Source organism: Paramisgurnus dabryanus, chromosome 23 (assembly GCF_030506205.2).
Source record: "Paramisgurnus dabryanus chromosome 23, PD_genome_1.1, whole genome shotgun sequence".
In the NCBI taxonomy this organism is placed as follows: Eukaryota; Metazoa; Chordata; class Actinopteri; order Cypriniformes; family Cobitidae; genus Paramisgurnus; species Paramisgurnus dabryanus.
In genome coordinates this window covers 29,724,283-29,730,381 of record NC_133359.1, presented here as the reverse complement: position 1 = coordinate 29,730,381, position 6,099 = coordinate 29,724,283, and the positions used below count along the sequence as shown (strand labels likewise).

Here is a 6,099-nt window from a genome sequence, read left to right as displayed (position 1 = left end):
ATGTTTTGTGTGGGAGAGCGTGGTTTTGATATTGTCATATCAGACCACGTTTTTCCCATGTCTTGTGACTTTTCCCCGCTCCCTTGTATTCTCTTGTCATTGTGTGTTATTTTTCCCCGCTCCCTTGCATTTTCCAGTCTTTGTCTTTTATGTTTTGTTTAGTCTAGTGTTCTGTTTTTATGTATGTATATTTGTATGTGTGTATATAGGTGTGTATATATATGTATATGTATATGTATATATATATATATATATGTATATATGTATGTATATATATGTATGGATGTTATATGTATATATGTGTATATTGTATGTATGTGTGTATATGTTTTTATATATTTGTATATATTTATATATATAAATATATTTATGGTTTTGTCTTGTTGGTACTGTGGTTGTCTTGTGTTTGTATGTGTTTTACAGGTTCACGTGTGCTTCCCTCACAGGTGTTCCTGTTCAGTGTGATTGCCTCCTCTCGTCTTCCTCACCTGTTGCTTGTTATCCTCTCGTCTGATCTGTGTATTTAATCCCTGTGTGTCTAGTGTGTCTTTGCAAGTCCGTTTGTCGATGTACTCGTCTGTACTTGTCCATGTACTCACTAGTTACTAGCTCTGCTAGTTTGAAGTCTTGTCTTGTCATTCGTTTGTCAGTTTTGCCCAGTTTATTGTTTTGTTTATTTGGCCACGCTAATCTGTGCTTTTGCTGCCCAGGATTTACTCTGAGACTCTGTGTTTTCTGACGGCTCCCTGGACTTTTGTCATCTGTCGATCTGTTCGGACTGCTGCTCTATCTGCCTGCTATTTAGGACTGCTATTATTATCTGCAGCAGCGGACGCTCTCTGCGGCATTGCCGCTGTCCAGCAGGAGGGTCCTTCACCACTGGAGCTGTCCAGCCTCTCCCGTCAGCACCACTAACACTCTGTCTCTCTCTCTCTGCCCGTCGCAGGATCTTTCCTCCTCGTCTGCCACGGGTGCCGGTTTGCCGGACTGTCTACGGATTTCCCTGTTGTGTCATTGTGGTTATATATTTATTGTTGTAACATAATCTCTCCCACCGTTCGTTTGTCTGGCCGGAGCCCGAACGTGTGTGGTTCGTCGCCCCAGTGTCTGTGTGTGCTCCTCGCCCCAGCCGTCTGTCTCGGAGTGGCCTTTGCGCCCAGACGTGCTATTGTCTGTTTACATTCATTATCATTTAAATAAATTATCTGTTACCTGCACTGGGATCTTCTGTTTTCATTCCTGACAGTCTATAGATTGTAGCAAGGACAAAAGAGAGCTGTTTATGGTTACGATCAGTTATTTCCATATTTAATAGCATTATTTCAAATGAATTAAATTTTAGTTCAGATTTTTGGTTAACTTTAAAAATGTTGTTGTATATTGTAGCTAAACCACCCCCTCTCCCCTTTAATCGAGGTTCATGTTTATAATAGTAGTCTTGTGGGGTGGATTCGTTTAAACTAATGTAATCGTCTGCTTTAAGCCAGGTTTCTGTTAAAGAGAGTGCATCTAAGTTTTGGTCAGTAATTATTTCATTGACAATGGGTTCCTTATTGGTAAGCGATCTAATGTTAAGAAGGCCGAATTTTAACATTCGAGGTTCATCTGTAAACGTATTGTTTTCTAATTTTATGTTAGTAAGATTTGTTCGAGACGAGGTAAACGGTGCTCTGTGTTCGTTTGTTCGAGGAACGCACACAGTTGAAATGTGTTGATACTCTGGTAAGATAGACTCTAAGTTCTGCGATATATGTGATCTTGACATGTCAGAGCAGCTAACAGATGGACGGGTATGCCGATCTATCTGTTTCCTGACCTGGGCCCTGCCCAGGTGAAAAAGAAATATATTTAAATAGTATTTTTTTGGGACATACTTAATATATTTAAAAGCTACTATACTAAATGCATATTAAATGTATTATATTGAACCCACTTCAAATATATTAAATGCATTTCAATATATATTTAAAGTCAATTTTAATCTATTTGCATTATATTTAATATATTGAAATTGTGTTAAATTGGAACAACTTCAAATATATTTAGTGCAATTTAAGTGTACTTCTTTAAAATTCATTTGAAATGCACTTCTCATACACTTAAAAATACAGTTAGAATACATTTAAAGCTTAATTTAACTGTGCTTTAAGAACACTTTAATAGTACTTCAGCATATTAGAAATATACTAGCATTACATTAATAGAAATGTATTAGCATTATACTACTATTTTATTATAAAGCTGTTTTTAATATTTAAAATGTTATATTAAAATCATTAAATATTAAGACACATACACAGATTTTGAATACAGAACAATTTAATATACTTCATATTGTGTTGTGTACATTACAAAAATACCTAAATTAAATTAATCAAGCACAGAGACATACATAATCTCTTGACCAAAGAGAAACAATATAAAACAAATATCAGAGAAATGCAATTACAGAGCTACTTCTATCAAATTGTACAACATTAACATTAAATGTATTAATGAAAAGTACACTATGAATATGCAATCACTAAATATTCATAAGCAATGATTATATAATAATCATAATGTAATTCTCTGCATAAAAAGTTACTGAAAAAAAATGTTTTAAGTGCAATTTAAAGACTGAGTGCACAATGTTTGAAAAACGCTTTGGAAAAGGAAATTGGGCCGACTACCAAAACACACTTGTAGCCAACCAGCAGTAAGGGGTGTGTCTACTAACCGACATCCTTGCCGGGGTTGCGTATGTGTGTGGTGGCTCTATCAAAAGAAGGTCCAGATTCTATTGGGGTAGAGGCATGTTTGTTTAGGTAATTTCAAATGTTAACATTGGCTTTCAAAAATAGTGCACTCCGCCTTTAACCAACTTAAGATAAACCTATAAAAAGCTGAACTAAAACACAAAACAGTTTAGATGTCACATGTTTAAGTGGAGGGTCATTTCTTCTTGCAATTCAGACACCGTAGTAATTGAAGACTGCTTTATCACACGGTCTGTGAAAAGGAAACAGAATATACCAATTAACCAATAATGAATGAATAATTGGCATAGATATGCATGTATGGAAGTTTTGTTAACTTCTCAGTTTACCTTTTAAAGCTTTGACTGTGTCCTCATCAAGTGTGTCAGTTTTATCTGTCAGAGCAGTCTAAAAGTGGGAATGAAGATAGGATTAGAACAGGCTCATGAAATAAAGCAACCTGTGTGTATTACAGGACATGTTTTACATTGATAATTGTGTTTTATTTGAACCTAGATCATTTTCCATTGTTTGTCTATTGTGGTCTTGCAAACTTAAGCTTCACCTCTGTTTAAGGAGATTTAAGGAAATCAGAAATGATGCCAAACAGGGCTCCAGACTGCTATCAAATGGTGGCCACCAAAATTTGAGAGTGTGCCACTGAATTTTACATCCGGTCGCACATGTGCGACCAGCAAATTTGACCTTTATTTTGTGATATGACACTGAATTTGAAAAAGTACATTGTACTTTCTGAATCTATAATTAAAGTATTTATTAGTAATACAGTTTAAATTAGTAGACATGTGAATATTTGGTTAGCATGTTGTTTTACCGTGTGTGCCCCTTAATTTTCTGGTTGCGCCCCTAAAATTTTCAGTTGGGGGCCACTGTGCTCCTAGTAAAAAAAGTTAGTCTGGTGCCCTGCCAAATGGTATATGCAAGGATGACTAGGCCAAGTCCCTTACAGCTTTACAATAAAAACAAACGGTTTTTACAAGAATAATTCAAAAGGACAGAAATTAGCCACCTGGAATGGATGTGTTGCAAACGTTTTTCTTCCGAATCACTCCACAATTGTCCCAATTCAAAAATGTCAATAGCAGTTGATCTGAAAAACAACAGGCAGGTAAATGATGATTAATGATTTGTTTTCGTTTTAAGAATTATTTACCCCGAGTACAATATATTTAAGACAATATAATATAATCAAACCCAGCCTAGGCAGTTTTACAATCTCTCATAAAAGTATCCCTTCTTACAATGTCATTTTTATGTCCATATGTAATTAGAAATACATTTAAAAATAAACAAAAAGACAATAAGGTTGTCAAGATTGAACTGATATAAACATTAGCCATTGAACATTACTGGAGTTATAATAACCATATGGTCATATCATGGTATTTTCAGGTAAGACAGCTCAAACATTCATTTTAAACTAACGTTAGCGTTGCAAGAGAAACATTAGAAAAACTTAAACGTGAAATCAAATAGCAACAACAAACTTACCACCAAGAATAAGTCTTTCTATGCGCTATATCTTCATTTGTTCCTGTCTACTTGGGATCTGGTTGGTCATATTTATGTCGCTGTGCTAAAAAAAGAAAAGAAAGGTTTTAATGATTTCTGAAATGCTTAAGAGAAATGCCTAACGTTAGTCAGAAAATAAAGATGTTCAAATTACCACACGCAACACAGACATAACGTTACATAAAGAAGCTGGGTTAAATGTAATTTAATGTTTACTTATTTAATAGTTAACTTAATAAAGAAATGCGAAAATCTGTCATCACTTACCCTCGTGTTGTCTCGTTCATCTCCAAACAAAAAGCGAAATACTTTTTCCCTCGACGTCAGATCCACTAAAACTGCTCACATTTTAAATCGAGTTGTTTTATCTTAGTCCTCTGGTGAAATATGATCGCCGATTAATTAAATAAATACGTTTAATGCAGAGTCGCCATCTAATTTAACAGTTTATACGTTTAACGCAAGCAACCACATGCACCTCGTGAACTGAACTCACTGAACAACTACAGCTTTCAAATAGCACCGTGACGTGTTACTATGACAACAACCAATCAGGTTTAGTCACGTGTGTCACGTGTGTTGTTTGAACATAAACACTAGCAAACGTAAGATTTTAAGCAAATCTTTGAAAAAATAGTTTATTATGCAATCGGAATGATATAATGTTGAAATGCTTGAGGAAAGTTCAATGTTAGCTTATTACAATTAATGAATCATGTTTTGAAAAAAATATGTTTTATCCAAATATACTAAAACTTCACTAGAAGTACATTTATGTTAAGCATATTTCTTAAAAATGTAATTATGCATATATTTATTACCAGCATACTTTTAGTACACTTAATATAAATACATTAAAAATATTCTTAAGTTTAGCATATTTCTTAAAAATGTAATAAAGCATATATTTATTACCAATGTACTTCTAGTACACTTAATACAAATACATTAAAAATATTCTTAAGTTTAGCATATTTCTTAAAAATGTAATAAAGCATATATTTATTACCAATGTACTTCTAGTACACTTAATACAAATACATTAAAAATATTCTTAAGTTTAGCATATTTCTTTAAAATGTAATTAAGTATATATTTATTACCAATGTACTTCTAGTACACTTAATATAAATACATTAAAAATATTCTTAAGTTTAGCATATTTCTTAAAAATGTACTTAAGTATATATTTATTACCAGTGTACTTCTAGTATACTTTTAAAAAATATGTTTAAATGCAATTTAACGTATTTTTAATACACTTCAAATAAGTATGTTGGAAATACAAATGTATTATAAACATACTATTTGTATTTTAAGTATATTTTTAATACATTAAATACTACGTCTTTTTGACCTGGGTGGGTAGTCAGACTGTATTAGAATTAAGAGTATTGGTCAGATTTCCAGAGAGTATAGCATTTCCTTCCGATGACGGATGAAGGCCATCTCTCTTAAGCAGGAGGGGCCCAGAATTGGAACCTATAGAATAATTGTTAAAAAATAAAGAAAATAGTTGATTCATTTGATTTGAAGTTCAGTACGCTCAAAATGTCAGACTCAGCACAAGTCCGGTGCTCAGAAAATAAAATAAAAGAAGAAAATATAGGCCTTATAGAGGAAAATACAGTAGAATTCCTAACTCTCCCCATTAGGAATCTGTGACCGCAGATATAGTCACTGCATCGCGTGTGTTTGTGAGTAGAATCTGTGCTGTTTGCTGTGAGGTTTTTATGAGAGAAAGCACAAACTATTTAATATTTCATATGTAAAACTTGAATTTGAAATAAAACTTACTGCAGAGAAGATAATGAGATCTCTATCGTCT

General features: G+C 33.4%; 1 long non-coding RNA gene across 3 annotated transcripts; it reads right to left on the bottom strand.

The window, feature by feature from the left end:
- Positions 1–1,832: 1,832 nt before the first annotated feature.
- LOC135781690 (uncharacterized) lies at positions 1,833–4,920 on the bottom strand. 3 transcript variants are annotated; one of them, XR_012335858.1, is made up of 6 exons: positions 4,539–4,920; positions 4,251–4,335; positions 3,769–3,849; positions 3,574–3,636; positions 3,089–3,146; positions 1,833–2,991 (listed from the first exon to the last, which is right to left on the bottom strand). It is a non-coding gene; the product is annotated as an uncharacterized lncRNA (long non-coding RNA). The 3 variants fall into 3 exon arrangements; XR_010545191.2 differs by having other exon boundaries at positions 3,574–3,849; positions 4,539–4,919; XR_010545192.2 differs by lacking the exon at positions 3,574–3,636 and having other exon boundaries at positions 4,539–4,916.
- Between the last annotated feature and the right edge of the window lie 1,179 nt (positions 4,921–6,099).